The sequence below is a fragment of the Pogona vitticeps genome, chromosome 2, assembly GCF_051106095.1.
Source record: "Pogona vitticeps strain Pit_001003342236 chromosome 2, PviZW2.1, whole genome shotgun sequence".
Lineage (NCBI taxonomy): Eukaryota > Metazoa > Chordata > Lepidosauria > Squamata > Agamidae > Pogona > Pogona vitticeps.
The window spans coordinates 69,226,768-69,243,951 of NC_135784.1; positions in this window are offsets into that span (position 1 = coordinate 69,226,768).

Below are 17,184 nucleotides of genomic sequence, written 5' to 3' on the forward strand. Positions count from 1 at the left end.
GATGATTTGCAGAATTCCCCAGTCAGCCTGACTGGAAGTTTCAGAGAGTTGTGTGGTGCAGAACATAATTTCCCCATCTTTGAGGTAAGTGAATACCATGCTAGATGACAGATGTTCACTTCTGTTAGGGAATAAAACATACAGCCTTTACAATGACAACAGTGGTTAATCTTCTTATCACATGCGTACTAATTTCCTTAAGTGAACTCAGCATTCTTAGTAAGGCTAAATAAAAGAATGACATGAGCAGAACAAAACAAAACATTGATAAGCTATTTTAGGGCTGTTAATTGACTAACTGATTTTATGTCACAATCTATCTCCCCTCACCCAATTGGTGGTCAATAACTTTCCTTTTTCCTCAGGTGCTTTAAATGGCATGAGTGGGTGTAAATGTATATAGAGTGAGATGCAAAGAAGGAAAAGCAAGATGTTTTGCTTCAGCTGATGTACAAATTCATTTCTACCAGGTATTTTGTGAGGTTTATTGTTTTCTTTTTAAACCCCCCATACTGTACTCCCTTATTTAAGTTTTCAGAGTGATAGTCAGGTTACTCTGTGCAAACGTTTCAGCAAGAAACACATAACAAAGCAGAAGCAAAAGAAGACATTGTGGCACTTTAAAGACTAACTGCTTTATTTTAATATGAGCTTTCGTGAAGCATGTCCACTTCATCAGACATTTATTTGAGAGTAAGTTCCATTGAATTAAAAAAGACTTAATTCTGAGCAGACCTCTATCGGATTGCAATGTAATAAGTCTTTAAAATATCAAGATGCCATGTCATTTTTTTTAGCCCCGATGTGGGGAAAGTGCAGGCTGTGTAACTCTGAAGTGTCAAAAGGCAGCTTCCAGCACATCCATTTTTTAAATTACATTTTTTTTCCTTTCTATTTTCTTTTGCTCAAAATATTCTCTTCTCTTCTCTGGGAATACAAATTTGTCGTAGCATGACCACAAATCCTAGGGTTGTTTTTTTTTTTTAAGATACTTGCCACTAGAGGGCATGAGGAGGCTTTTATAAACAATTTATTAAGAATAAGAATATATATTTTTGGCAAGGGTCACAGAAGAGGATGCAGACCTCCAAGGTAGGAGGAGGGCATATGTGGCTCCCAGCCCTCTGCAAGCTGTTTTAGATTATTTACGTCTAGGAATTTTTGAACCATCTTTCCTCCCGTGCTGTTGCATGAAACTGTTGCCCAAATGTGGCCACTAGTCTAAAGTGTTACCCGAAGCAGCAATAATGAGTTTTGGCTAGAAGAGGAAACTAGAGACATTGTAACTGCAGAACCTTTAGATTCCCTTCCCTTCGCTTCCTGTGATTAACTGATCGTTCTTCACATCTAGTTTGGTACAGAAACAAATTCCATTAGAACAATGCACAGAAGATGACCACATTATGGAAAAGCAAGGGACTGTCGTCATTTAATGTCATAAAAAGTTCTACACTGTATTAGCAAACATAAAGCTGACCTTTTCAAAAATGCAAGATCCATAGTTCCTTTGATCTGGCAATTTAGTTTTTAATTTAATCACCATTGTTTGTGGCTGTAAGGAAGTGTCTAAAGAGGTTCCCAAAGTGAAAAAGGGGCATTGTTGAATTTTGGCCTATGTTTTGCAGCCATTGCAGAAGAATGTTATGCAAGCTGGTGATTCTAAGCAAGTGCACAAGTCTAAACAAATGTGGGATGATACAGTGCTCCTTTTCACTAAGTAAAACCCAAGTCATTTATTCATTCACGCATGACAGAAACAATGCAAAAGATATACACAGGAGATGGAGGAAGCATGGATTCACATGGGAACAGAGTACAAACCCAATCCTTGATGTCAGTAAGAGGTTAATGAAATTCTTGCCTTATTGCACCTGCTCAGTATTTTTTCATCTATGGATACAAACAATTTTGCTCTTGTTGTGGCTTTATGTGCTCTCATTAGTTTGGAACATTGTTGGGTAGTGTATTTTGTAGGTTGGCTTGAAAAAGAACACATTGTGACAGTTAGTATCAAAGACCAAGCTGAGTAATCAACTTCCCCTTGTTTCCTTTCTCTTCCAGACAGTTTTTTGTTTGCTTGTGTTTTTTTGGGTTTTTTTGCCTGCTGTGGCTTAAGATAAACTTCTGTAAGGCTAGGTCTTCTTTTCTCTCATTTTACGTTATTTCAGTTGGTAAATGCAGAAATATAAATGAAGATAGTATGGATAGAAGCTGAAAGAGGTTGCAAACAGTTCCCCTTCCCCTGCAAATGACAGCAACAAGAAATCTCGTGTGACTTTGTCCATCAGCTACCACCCATTATCAGTGTAATAGCCAATGGTGATGCATGTATATCCCAGTAAGAGATGAGCTGTGGCTAACCGCAGATTAATATGAGAGTAAATAATGAATTCCTTTATTTCTTTTAGAGCAAACCTGAACATGTATATTGGATGTTTATCTAATAGAATTGTTTTAGGTGTTTATCTAATAAAATTGTAGAACTGAAAGATACATCAAGGGTTATCTGGACCATCCCTTGCCAATTCAGCAAATTCCTAACAAGCAGTCCTAACAGATGAACTGCTGTTTGAAACCCTCCAATGAAGGAGAGTCCTCTGTCCTCTAAAGTTGTCCATTGTACGGTCAAATATATCTTAACCAACATTAACCTACTTTCTTCTTCCAATGATCTGCTAATTGTACGGTCTAAACTATCCATTAAAGAAAATGTCATTAGAAGAGGGAATTCCTTATCTACTATGGACCTCTGATTGTCATGATGGGAGCATTTCATATTGCACCATAGTATGCTTTGTTTTCTGATCAGTTGTCAGGAGGTAATCACAAGCTTCCTATATAAGTATGGGAACTCAGACATGAAGATATTTAGGAATCTGTAACATATAATAGCTTTCAGCTTTTAATGACAGGTATGCCATCAGTAACTGGCCCTGATTTGACCCACGGACTTTCAAAGTAGGCTGAGTATCATTAGTAATTGTCTAAGGCAGAAGACAATGTCTGGATAGTATGAAATGGATTGTTCCAGTTTTGGATTCTGTCCATTTTGCAAAACTGCTGACTCTTTTAAAAGGAGAGGGGGAAGGGGATCAGAGCATTCTACAGTTCAACAATGCCCAGATATTTTGTTATGTAACAAGCCATTTTTGTCAAAAGAACAAATGACTATTTTTCTTTTTTCTTCTGTGTGCATGGATTATCTGACTGAAAGAGATTGAGGAGGGTCTTTGTTTCCTCTCCCCCCCCTTTTCCATAATACCCCTTGTAATAGTAATCTCTCAGCTGGTCTTGGATCAACGCTACCCACATAGCAATCCATGCAGAAGCAAATAAATAGTGTTACTCAATTTATAAACCAGACGTTGTCCTTGCCAATCAATATGGACTGTCCTGTAGTGAGGCACGTGTGGCAAAGCTGATAAATGCAAGGATTTCATCTGAGTGATCTCCTCTTTCTGATTTATTTAAGTGGACAGCATAATGCAGCCGTTTCTCTGAGTGAGTCAAAGAGGGAGAATAAAAAAGAAAGAAAGAAAGAGAGCAGCCTTTGCCAGAAGAGAGCTGTCCTTGTGTGAACTTGCATTCTTGCCAGCATTAGTGCTTGCTTCACTGCTCTGTTTCCCTCGGGTTTGCTCTCCTCTTATCAGTGGCATGTTTCTGTAGCAGTCATCATGTTGATAGTGCATATATAAAAATAGCCATCCATCCACACTAGCCTTTTTTTTTGACTGCTCTACATTTTTATGGAGGAAGGACTGACTACCAAAGAAGGTGCTTGGATGGTGCAAAGGGGGGGGGGAGGCTCTGCCACCCCACCACAGAACACATCAAGGCATGTTTTCAGCAGGGAGAAATTATCTCCTGGATTTTTGCCTCTCTCTGAAAGGAGTGGGAGAGTGCCTGGCCATCCATGGCATCATTAGTTCCGAAGAAAAGGTCTCTTTCTGAATCCTGCCAAGAGCCTCTCTGTGTCAACAAAATGTTAGGGAGGAGAGAAAAATGTTCGTCAGAGAAGGCAAACTAGGGCATTTGTGTACCTACTGGTAAACGACTTGTATCGGACATGCTACTTTTTTGCCAGTTGGTATTACAGTTATGTATGAAGGTATTACAGTTAGTATTACAGTTATGTATGCTTTCTTTGCGGGAACCTCTGAGGATGTCAGAGAAATACAGTGCAACTCCCCTGGGGTGTTCCTTGTAGCAACAGCAGCAGTAGCAGAGTGAGGCTTTATCCCTATTTCCTCTCTGTTTTGAAGTGGGAAACTGAATTTTTCCCATAGGAATGGATGGCAGACATGTATTTAAATAATGCAAGAAAAGGGACAACAGTGAGGTGGGCAAACCTATCTCTGGAGAACTCATGGCTGGAACACAGGTTTTCTCTTCCTCATAATTAGGCCCCAAATTGCAAACTAATGCAATGTGAAAATGTAAGAAATTCCTTGGTTCATCAGACTGAAGGCGTCTCAGGCCCAGTGGCTAAACAGCCATTGTCTAGCTTATCAGCAGGAAATAAATGCAACTTTGCCCTCAACCACATGTCCCTCAGCAACAAAGGAATGATATACACAATGATAGAAGTATAAGGTCAACCAAGGCATAGTACAATTATAGGCTTTGTTGTCTGTTGACACTAGAGCAGAAATGGAGAACCTATGGCCTTCAAGGTGTAATTGTTCTACAGCTCTTATCATTCTCATCTCTTGCCCATGCTGTCTTGGGCTGGTTTGAGTTGGCATTAAACATCACCTGTAAGAATCATGGATTATCCATGAACAGAAAGTCTGGTGCCTTCCTGATTTTTGGACCGTAACTCCCATAGTTACCAGCCATCTACTGTAATAAGCATGGTTCTGAGACTCTAGAACCAGGAAGATCAGGAACGATGATGATCAAGGGGGCAGCTTGATCACTTCGTAATAATCAATGAGGTGCCTTGGGTTTTTTTTTGGGGGGGGCGTTACCTTGGGAGCCCATCTAACTTGGCTGTCCTTCTGGAACATGGGATGGGGTGGCTGGGACTTTATCTAGTCATAGAATGATTCTACTACTTGGTATAGCAAAGGGTGTATTACACAGGCAAGTGTTCAAAGTGAATAACTGAAATATTCTTGCCCCTTCCACTAGAATCATAGCCAAAGGTGGAATGGTCTCCAGGCTAAACAATAACCAAGATGCACTGCCACATTTACAGTCTCCTCACCACTAGTTGGTGCTCATGATCTGTACAATTTTTTTCCAGCTATTGTTTGACCCTCATTCACACCAGCTATAAACAGCCAACCTAGAACTTGGAAAGCTAATTTTTATTTTTATTTTTAAAAAATCTTTATATAACTTACTGCAAAGCTGCACACAATTGACAGCACTATATTCTGTGTGCCTGCTCTATGCAGTGCAAGCCTTCAGAAATTTCTGTACTACTTTTACATTTCCCTTGAGAGTACAAAGATTGTGCTCTGCCAATTTTAGTGACATGTATGAGGATCAGAATTAGGTTGCTGTTTCATGAGGAATTCGGGACAGCCTTTCATTATTCAATAGTTCCCCTAACATGAGAAACAAAATTTCTCTTATAGTTTTCTTTAAAACAGGCAAAAGAAGGAGTATGCATGGTACTCTTTCATAACCATATTTTGATCTGCTTGTAGAACACTTCCAAGAGTTTAGCGCCCTCTAGCCTGCCTGGTGCATTATTAATTTAATGTGGAAGCCTTTCATAGTAAAGAAAACCTTCAGCAAAGCTTCAACCTGTGACTTCCTCCATTCGTTGCAAGGTCAATGCAGCCCTTCAAATAGTCCCCAATGTGTAATGTTGAGTGGCACACACTGTCAGTGTGCAAAATTATCCTTATTTATGTCATAGCTTTCTTCTTTCCCCACAAAGCTGAGTTAAAGTATGTGAGTCTTTTTACCTTAGACAAAAAGAAGATGTAAGACAGGTTTTAGGAAATTATGAATGGTGCGGAGCTAACTCACAATAGAAAAAAGTTCCCTGCATACATACATAATATTAGAACAATAAAACATAACAGGCAGTAGATCAATGTTGTGCCTGTCTGCTCCTCTCCATGACCAGCTGCTACAGAGAGGGATCTGGATTAGGACCACGGCCCACCAGATGAGTGCAGCTCCCACCTTCCCCAGCCAGCCTGGCCAGGGTAAAGAATGCTGGGTATTGTAGTACGACAACAGTTGGAGTGCCACATTTTGCTCACTTTTACCTTAAAACAAGAATGAGGAATCTCCATTCTTCAATGTGTTCTTGGACTACAGCTCCCGTAACAGCAGGGATCATCATCCCTGACCATTGACCATGCTTTCTAGGACTGATGGGAGCTGAAGCCCAGCAAGATCTAGAAACCACATAACCCCCTCCCCTGTTTTAAATTCTTTTATTCCAGGCAGCATCTGTAGGACATTAAAACACAAACAGGACTGTTTCATCAGAACAGCTGAAAAACCAGCTCCCTCAAGTTTCCTCTTCACTACCATTCAATTTTAAGAAGGGTGCCTGAGTGTTCTGCCCTGTTCCTCCTCCCTCCCTCCCCATTCCTTTTTTCCTTTTGTGCCATGTCTTTCAGGTTGTAAGCCTGTGGCAGTGAGCTTTCTTGTTTGTCCTTACATTATATGCAAGCAACACTGGGAGTATTTCAGCCAAATAGTCTGAGTGGGTGGGAGGGTGGTGGTGGGGAATGCTTTAACAACCATATGGATTTATTAATGCTTTGGAGGACTGGCATAGCCCCCAGTCTCTCAGGCATTAGAATGGCATTTCTAGAGTGTCAAGATCTTGAAAAACTGTCAGAAACAGCACAATGAGATCAAAACCCAGAGTTTCCTTCTGAGCAGCCTGCTTCCAGAACAGTTCAGAGATTCCAATGTAATAGGTAACTTGTCAAGAGCTGTGATCTCAGAGATCACTCTAAATAAATGGAGAAATCAAGAGAAGGCCTCACCGCAGACAATCACGGGTCAGCAGAAATAAGTTAGATGTATGTCCATCACACAGGAAGGGCCCAATTTTGTGCGGTCCTGATTTTTAAGCAGACGGACCTACTTAACACTTCCATGACGTGGATTGAAACCCCATGTCCTCTTCAAACTGCTCCCTTCTCTGCATTTTGTGATGCCATTTCTTAGCTCAAAGAGTGTTACATATTTTAAAGAATGAGTACAGTTAGGAATCATGAGTACAAAAATAAAGTCAGAATTGACTTGATGGCACGCACACAGAGTGGGAGAGAGAGAGAGAGAGAGAGAGAGAGAGAGAGAGAGAGAGAATGCACACATTGATATGGAAATTGGGCCAAAGGAATCTACGGCTGAATGCACGTGAAGCTGATATGCAGTAGGGTGCTTCACCTTCTCCTCCCCACAGGTGCCTGTTCCTAGTTGTACTTTCTCCTCTTCACTTTCTCACATGTAAGTACCCACAGTGCAGTCTTGAAGAGAAAAACAACGAAGTCCTGCATGTGGAGGCAGCATTGCGATGCAGATAAAGACTCCTGTCTACCGTTACCCAGACTGGTCTGATCCTTAACAGCTATCCTGCAAGGGTGCAGCCCCCCCCCCCCGAATTCTTGTAATATTCAATCCTTGCTTGAAAAGCATGACTGTAACCAGTACAAACCCCGGGCCCTGACGGAGTGTGTCCTTTGGGCTTGCGTCCAGGTTGCACTTCCAATTGCTCCCTCTCAGGCTAGCCGTGCCTGTGAAATTGATTAACGGAGTAATATAGAAGAGATTATCACAAGGGTTGAATTGGTTTAATAACCCAGCAAGAGGGAGGGAAAGCAGCACAATGGAAAACATAGCAGGCTCCTTAGGTATATTAACATTTTTTGGTGGGATTTGAAATCAGCTGATAAAGGTACTCAGTGTGAGTAATTTAATTATGTGCTTCCAAAGGATTGTTACAGTTTCCTTTCCAAGAGTTTATGAAAATGAACAACTTGGAGCAAAGTAGATTAAATGGGTGGATTAAAAACAGGTTTAAGAGTTAGCAGAGGGGAAAGGGGACACACTCCAGGAAAAAGGGAGCACAGGGCGGAAGCGGGGACTTGCTCTCTGCCCAGGCAGGTGACAAGGAAGGTTACATTACACTCATCCCACTTCTACAAACGGTGAGACATTTAAGTCTGCAGGAGTTCCCCAGATTTGTTCTCTATTGCAAGGAAATCATAGGAAGACTTTGTGGGATTATTCAATCACCCTGTTTTATTTTCAGGTACACAGGTTGTGTTCCAAGGTTTTGAATTTCTGGTAAAATTCCCTTTAGCTCTGCAGTAGAAATACAGAGATCCACAAAGAAGAATAGTGACAGGTTCCACAGAATCCACCTCTTTCTCATTAGCTGGTGCTTAAAAGTCTCAATAACTCACTCTGAGAAAGAATAAAAATATTCCTTTACTTACAGTTGCTTGAAATTATATATGTGTGTGTATATATTGTTTTCTTTACTGCACACATACATAGCAACAGATCAACAGCATACAAACAGCTGCCACCAACCCAGGAAAGTGTGTGTGTGTGTGTGTGTGTGTGTGTGAGAGAGAGAGAGAGAGAGAGAGAGAGAGAGAGAGAGAGAATACTAAGCAGAGAGGGTCTTCTGTGCATTCAAAAGCTAGAAGGAACTATTAGTGTTGGATAGACATATAATCACTCCAGTCTGCAAATAAAACTCCAACAACTCAAGGAATAAATTGTGTATGAGAAGGTATACTTTCCCCAGTGTCTACTAGACTCCCACTTTCCTTGGCTATGATGGGTTATTTTTTAAAAAATTATCTATATGTATTGAAATATGTTTAAACTGGCAGGCTGTGATGCTACAAAGTAAAATTCCGAGCTCCAGCACCTTCTTAAGGAACTGAAATCTAATGGTTTGTATTGAAGCATGTGTGGCCGGGGAATGGAAGACCAAAAAAAGAAAGGCAAGAAAATATCTTGAGGGAGTGTACAAGAGAGCTTGGCAGTGAGTGTGAGGTATGTGTTGTGTATACTAACAATTTTCTAACTGTAATTGTGATTTTGTGATATTCTTGGTGTGTGCCTTTGTGTTAGTTGGTGGCCTTATTTTAGCTTGGCATGTTTTGCCCCCCCCTCTCCTTAGCTCCCATAATACCTCAGACAGCATATCCACTGGCCATCTTGTTTGAAGTATTGGGAGACACAGGGTTTTTTTTTTTTTAAACTTTCCCATCTCTCACAATGTTAAGCAACACAAACAAGAATGAAACAAGGAGATCCTTGCTCCAACTGATTTCAAGGCATCTTCTTGTAATCTTTGAATGGATTGTGATACCAAGTGATCCACAGCCAAGCTTCACACAGTTTCCTTTCATGGTAATGAGATGTACGGCACAGGGAAACTGCCAGGTGGATATCCAAATAGTTATTTTACACAGGCTGAAGGACTGAGGGTGAGGTGCCTACCTGTCTTGTAACAGGTGCTGCAGCTGCTGCAAAAGAGGATCAGATTCTCAGACAAAGTCCTGATCCCTTGCTTTGAAGGAGGAAATCAAAGAACAAGAGAAACCACACAGAGCTAAGCTTACCACAGAGGCTGTCGTGTGTGTTCCACTGACCTCAGATAGATTGTAGGAACAAACACAAAGAAACATGGGTTATCTGATACACCCTGACACTCCTGTTCTGATGAAGAGACTGCGGCAGTGGTGAAATGAGATGTCTGTACCCATGTCTCCTCCTCCTAGGAGAAAAGGAAGAACCCAAAAATGGATATTCCTCAATATAGTGAACACAGGAAAGAGGAAATAAAACCTAGGGTGACGATGGCTCTCTGTATTTTAGTCCTGTGCAGAGCAGTCACAGTACAAAGCTCTATTTATTCAATGGGGACATAATAGATCCAGGTGCAGACTCCCACTCAGCCATAATTTTCCTCAGGTGTCTTTGGGCCATTAACCCTCTTTTGGCTCGACGTACCTCACAGCAGTGTTGTCAGCAGGAGAAGTGGGCAAGAGAAGAGCCTGGTACGCCCCCCCCCCCATGAGCTCAATGAAAGAAAAGGGGCATACAGGGTTGTCACCACTGATTTGAAGACTGCCTAGTCCAAGCCTAATTTAAAGACAGAGATTTGAACAGAGGGGAAGAGAGAAAAGGAACCTTTGAGAGGGAGAGAAGGAGCTCGTTTGTTGTTAGAAATAGGCTGCACAGGCCCCCATCAGACCAGATTACAGTCTTCTCCTATATGGTGAGATGTCTTGTGTACCTTTTAAAATTCTAGTCACTATTTCTGCATTTGCATCTCTATGAAAACAGCATATGAAGTTTGATGCAGACCTCAACCCTGTTTAGTTTTGTTTTGGTAATACATTCATCCCCATCCATGTGATATGTAGGTGGCCACCCTAGACAAATATAATATTTTCCAGCCACAGTTAGGGAGGGAGGGAAGGAAGGAAGGAAGGAAGGAAATCTGACATCTGTCAGAATCTGGGGAAGAGCTAGCAGCAGTTTGAATTGAAACAGATACTGCCTCCAGCCCAAGTCTTTATTGTGCAATCATCCTGTCTCATTTCCAGAAGGCTGAAGAAGAGGAGGGTGAGCTTGATGACAGCATACTCCATTTAATGGCTTTTGAGGAACTGTGCTAGGACTTGTCCATTTAGAAGCACCCAGGGGGAGAAGTGTCCTTCACTGGGATGTGGCTGCAACAGTTATTCTGTGCAAACATGGTACAAGATCAGCCCTTGTGCTGTCTCCATTCTTCCACTGGGCTCTGCTTAGATATTTCTAAATAATCCAGATATTGCAAAGACATCATGTGATAATAATATCTGAAATCCAGTAGTATGTCACGACTAGAGTAAGCCCATTCAGTCTGTGGTGATTTGGTAAGTTTCATTAATTCAATGAAAGTCTTCTAACTATAACTTACTCCAGAGATCTCTGCCAAGAACTCTTTCCTCTAAAACATATTGTTTCTTAGTTAAATATAAGTTTGTCCTGTGTTGCTTCACTTATAATTAATAGCCCTATTCAACACAGTGGGAATTAAACACACATAGGCCTAATTGATAAAGGTCTTATAGTATGCCCTACTTTGCCATATAGATCCCCTCAGCATGAATGTTCATTTGGAGGGAAAGGGGAAGAGAAAACATTACTTGAAAAACACTACATTTTTGGATCACAACTCCAATAATCTTCCAGCCAGCATGATAAGGCCGTGCTGACTGACTGGGCTGTTCTGGGAGTTGTAGTTCAAACTACGGAATTCAGAGCTCAGGAGGATGGAGGAAAAGATCTAAATCCTCTCTAGTTCATTATTCTGTCTTTATGGCAATATGATCAGGCTTGTGATCCGTTCTAGCTGGCTGGGATTACGGTCCTGCTCAGCATTGTTTTGGCTGCTCCATTGTTCCACCACGTTTGTCTCCTGTCTGCTAACAAGTCTGTAATCCTTTGTAGCCTGTTTCACAGCTGTTGTTTCTATGGAGAGGGACCAATGTTGGCTGCAGGCTGGACGTGTATATTTTCATCACAGTTTACGTTCCTCTCTTCCTTTGTGCATATGTGTGTTTGGATGCACACACATTTGATCATTTTTAATGAACAAAAGAGGCTCTTCTATTGCTTGCAGAGGTATTTATCTCTTTAAGAGCAACAATCATAGAAATTTAGACACTTTCTTTCATACAGATAGTTCCTTTGGTCTTCAGGTCAATACTTTCCCTAGACAAGAATTTCATTATTTTAAGCTGCCAAACAGCACATCAGATGTCTTTAAAAGGAATAAAAAAGCAACAGCACCAGTAATTGTATTTTCATATGAACTATGAAAAAGGACCCATTGTACCAAGTAAGAGAATCAAAGCTCTCTCAGTCAAAGAAGGCGGTACTGCCAACAGGTATATCATATTCAGGATACTGATTGAAGCTATTTAAAAAAACAACTTTCATATTCAGATGAAAGAGAAGCTCATCTGATGCTTGACAGGAAGGCACTTGTAAAACTTTGCCAGAATGAGCATTGTAGCCTTCTGCAACATAGCTAGCTATATTTCATTTACTGTACTCACTAGGGATGTTGCACACGATTTAGACAATTCCCAGGCAAAAGTTGTATTTGGAAGCCAACATTTGGCAGTCTGGAAAATACAACTACAGCACAGGGTTTTCTCAGCACAGAAAATCAGGCATGGATGAGTATGCATGCTTTTAGCAAAAATTGCAACCTAGTCATTAAAAACAATGTCTGAGACCCTTCTCCAAGTACATCTTTGAAGATGCTGGGAAGTATAGTTGAAAATAGTAACTTTTCCCATTTCTGCTTAAAAGCATATTGCAGGAAGCTGCTCCAATAATTATTGTTAGGAGTCAGTTATTGATTTATGACATTGTGCCTACTATAGAAATACATGTCATATGATGGAATTTAAAGATCCACAGAATGGCAAAGTATACATCCTGAAGAAATTTACCAGCTGCAATACTATGGGAGTGATCTATGCCATAAGTTGTCCTTACATGAAATTGTATATAGGGAAGACCTCTAGACCTCTTTTAAGACAAGGATAGGAGAACCTCTGAGTAATTTAAGAAATAGAAGACTGGGTAGTCCTCTTGTCAGCCACTTCACAGAATTTAACCACACAAAAAGAGATTTAATATTCTGAGTTGTGGATATGGTTCCTGTTAAGTATGAGAGGTCCCTACTGAGGAGGGAAATTGATTGGATATTTAGGTTGAACACTTTAGCCCCTTTTGGGCTAGGTTCCCAGAGTGGTCTATATGGACCCCCAGGGGTCAATTTTGACTTGCAGGGGGTCCACATCAGAGAGAAAAAAAATTGGGGGTACAAGTTTAGACTTGTATCAAAGCTTTGCAGGGGGCAGGGGAGTCTATGGAAAACAAATAAGTTGGCTAGTGGTCTACGGGGCAAAAAGTTTGGGAACCTAACCCTTACTATAGCACAACCCCCTTGCTGCTTATCTCACTGCCCTTCACTCACCTGCCAGCCGAGAGCAAGTAGATACCACCCCTTCTGTACAGTATTTGCACTTCGAATCAATGCTGGAGCTGGTATAGACCAGACAAGAACTAAAAATTCTAAAAGCTTGATATGTATCTTATATGGTGTCATTAAGGTGTAATGGGAGTTTATTGATCTTGTTATGTGCATATTAATCAATATTTTATAATGATAACTGTATAGATAAGAAAAAAAAAAGAAAGCTGTAACTATCCCAAGCCAGCTGTTTCTGTATGAATATATACTTATATTTATATTTATATTTTATGCTTAGCTTCCGAAGGCCACAGCTGAAACGCACCAAGCACAAACTTGTTAGATAATAAAACCTGCATTGCCAGTTTTTATACATCTTGAGACTTAAGACCCAGTCCTCCTTTCTCTTTACCTGCTGCTTTAAATTTTATATACATTTAGGAAAGACATATTTTGTGTAGGATGGTGAGAAATGACAACAACTGTCTAAAACTCTCAGCAAAGTTTAAAAACCTTTTCCTGGATGTATTAAAGACTAAACCGAAAACAAGCTGTGCGTTTTAAGAGCTTTTGTTAGGGAGAAGACAATCTCCCCACTTTCAGCAAATTGATTTTAAAATGTAAACCTGAATATACTGAAATACTGTATATTTTATATCAAAGATGGCAAAAATTTAGAGTATGCCTTTCTGAAGAACATAATAATTGTATATTGTCAGCAAAACTATTTGTCTGATTTTTGGATTATCTAATCCTGCTGCAGAATCTATCAGAATTCTGAAATTCCCTCCACCCAGCAAAGAAAAAATTACATTAGTTCTGCCCATCCACAGGACTTCGCAGAGCAATCCTATACTACCACTATGTATGCCACAGCCTACACTGACAGGGTCCAGAATATAATGCACTACTTTGAAAAGGACAGAATGCAGAAAAGACAGCAGCCACACCTGTTTCCATAGCAACACTACCATGGCCTTCCATTCACAGTGGCAATCATAGAGAAATTCCCTTTGCATGGGTGTTTATGGAATCAAAGTTGGGAATGTCCATTATCTGTGGTTGTTGTGGGTTTTCTGGGCTGTTTGGCTGTGTTTTTAAGGTTTTTCTTCCTAATGTTTCACCAGTCTCTGTGGCCGGCATCTTCAGAGGACAAGAGTCAGAACTCTATATGTACTCTTGTGCCGTGTGTTGGATATTTGAGTGTTTATAGCTGTGGGATCAGCTTTTATCCTTTTTAGGAGCTTGGGTGATTATGGTGATCAGGGTGTTTTTTGTCGTGGGTGTATTGTTGTGATAAGGGGGAGAGATGATCTGTCACTGTGATTGATGGGTATTGTTAGCTGGTACTCACTTTTGTTGCCAGTGGTTTAGATATTAATGGCTGTGTGTTGCATTATTTTGAGGGGACAGCACATTTACACTGTTATACAAGCTGTATACTCACTGCTTTACATTGGAGCCAAGTATCATTTCTTTAGTTTTGTCACATGAAAATATATACTACAATATTTATGAAATGTGAGGGGGTGTACTCACTTCTGTGATATACTGTTGGTTGGGCCTACATTCTGAATACATATTGAAGCCCTTCTCCTCCCTAACAAATTTTGTATATAATACTTCACTTCAGCTTTCTATTGAGAGATGAGTGAAGAATCAACTTCTGAAAACTGTTCAAGTATTTTTTTTACCCATGGGACCCTAGAATGAAGTCAATTGAAGTTCTCTGAAGTTTGAAATCCAGCTGACATCTTTTCACAGTGTCATTTCTACAAGTATCCATCTCCGCAAACATGAAATAGACAGACATGTTTCCATTCATATATTACATGGCTAAGGTCAAGGCACTGGAGGATGGGCGCACCATGTTGTTCCTTTCTCCCTGCTGATGAGTGAAAAGATTTATTTATTTATTTATTCTATTTATATCCCGCCTGTCTGGTAACATGACCACTCTAGGCGGCTTACAAAGACATAATACAATAATAGAATAATAACAGTAGCAATAAAAAAGGAATTATTACAATCAATATTAAAAACTTCAAGATGGGAAAAATGAAAATGAACTACAAGGAAAAGAGAAGAAAAAAGCAAATATTAACTGGAGGGGAAGGCCTGCCTGAACGTCCAGGTTTTTAGTTGACTTTTAAAAATGCCCAGCGAGGGGGCAGGATGAATCTCTGGAGGGAAATTCTTCCAGAGGCGAGGAGCCACTGCCGAGAAGGACCGGTTTCTTGTTTTTTCCTTCCGGGCCTCCCTCGGCATCAGGCTCCTCAGCCTCACCTCCTGGCTCGCGCGAGTGACACGGGTAGAACTTGGTGGGAGTAGGCGTTCCGCCAAATATCGAGGTCTGAACTAAATCCAAGGAGCAATTAGACAAAAGCAAGTGGGACTCAGAAGTGAGAAACATGGGGGTTTTCTGGACTGATCTTCCAGAATCTCATAGCCAGCAAAGCCAATAATCTGTAGTTTGAAAAAGAAAGAAAGAAAGAAAGAAAGAAAGAAAGAAAGAAAGAAAGAAAGAAAGAAAGAAAGAAAGAAAGAAAGAAAGAAAGAAAGAAAGAAAGAAAGAAAGAAAGGGTATGCATATCAGCAGAGATAATTTTTCTTTTCAAAGTTGTTTTACTTTGCAGATCAGATGAAAACACAGATTCAAAATTAGTTTAATTGTAATCAACTGGGAATGGATTAAGAATCAGTCTACATTTTTCAGTGAACAGAAGTTGTCTTTTCCATGCTAACATGCAGATTGGGGCACAGGTATCCTTTGGTCTGTGTTCTTTTTATGAATTATGAGATGGCCCACATTAACTTGTATACTAGGGAAAGCTGTACACATGAGTGGAAACTGCATACAAAAAGCATATACCTGGAGCAACTGTGTAGGAAAGTAAATACATTTTTTCTAGAATTTTAAAGATTGCCAGCTGATGAGGAAATCAATGTCCATGGAATGGCAGTAGTGTGATGCATCCATCCCCTGCTGCCAACTGTTTACTACTGCTTATTATTCCCATTGTTTCTATTCCTATTATTTCCTGTATAAGCATTTAGCCTGAATTTTGCTATATATCAGGGAGTTGAAGCTCAGTGCTATGTAGAGTACATGCTTGGCAATCAAAAGACCGGCAGTTCAGTCACTAACATCTCCAGGTAGGCTTGGAAACTCTTTTTGAATACTGAGAGATAATGGTTAGGGGGTTATATAATCTTCATATACTGTAATTTTCATACAGTGTTCAGTTATTATTTCTAAATGTAAGTGATTTCAAAGTTTGACTTTTTCTGCTAGTTTGCTATTACAAGCATTGTTTTGATATAATGGAAAGGAATAAAAATAGCATCTTTCTGAAGAGGTTTTGATATGGCTGATGACTTCATAGAGGATTAGATAATTAAGAAGGCATCAACATTTATCTATTGCAGCAGCAATAAAAGATACGCTGTGAACCTCTTATGATTGCCTCTGTGAACAGCAGCGGCTTCTGATTTTCCCTACTGTCATCCATAGTAGTGATGAGACAAAAGAAAAAAAAGTAAAGGGAACGGGGGGGGGGGGAGACTTTTGTTATCCTTGTTGTTAATGAAACTGCCATTCTTCAGAGGCCCTGATGGGAAGGCTGGTTGCTAGGCAAAGGCACAAATGAGCTCCACCGTTGTGTTTTCCTGGATGACTCTGTAAATTTGAACAGGCGAAAGCTTGTAAGCTAAATCAGAGAAGGAATGTATGTTCATAGTTTACAAACCTAGATAGGATGTGGGCTTCAACAGAAGAAGGACGCATCTCACTGATTCTATTATATTTTGGAGATATTGCTCATATTGTTTGCATTATAATATGAATATAACATAATAACACTCATCATATTAATAATAAGGTTTGCTATCTGTTCCTGTCATCAGCATATAGTAAGAGGGAGAGCAGGGCAGCATGGATCACACAGGTTTCTACATCATGTTGGATCCTCTGTGACACAGGGAAAGCTTTCCTCTTCACCTCTATGCACAAAGCACTGGGGGGGGGGGCAGATTGTGATGATGAGGACAGGACCAGCAGCTGTGGCCCTGCTCTTCCAGTCATGAAGTGTTAATTGTGGAAAGAATTAACACTCATATAAGGTGAGGATAATAAATAATTATGTGCCATAAAGTCAGTTCCAACTTATGGTAACCTTTCAAAGGGTTTTCGAGACACC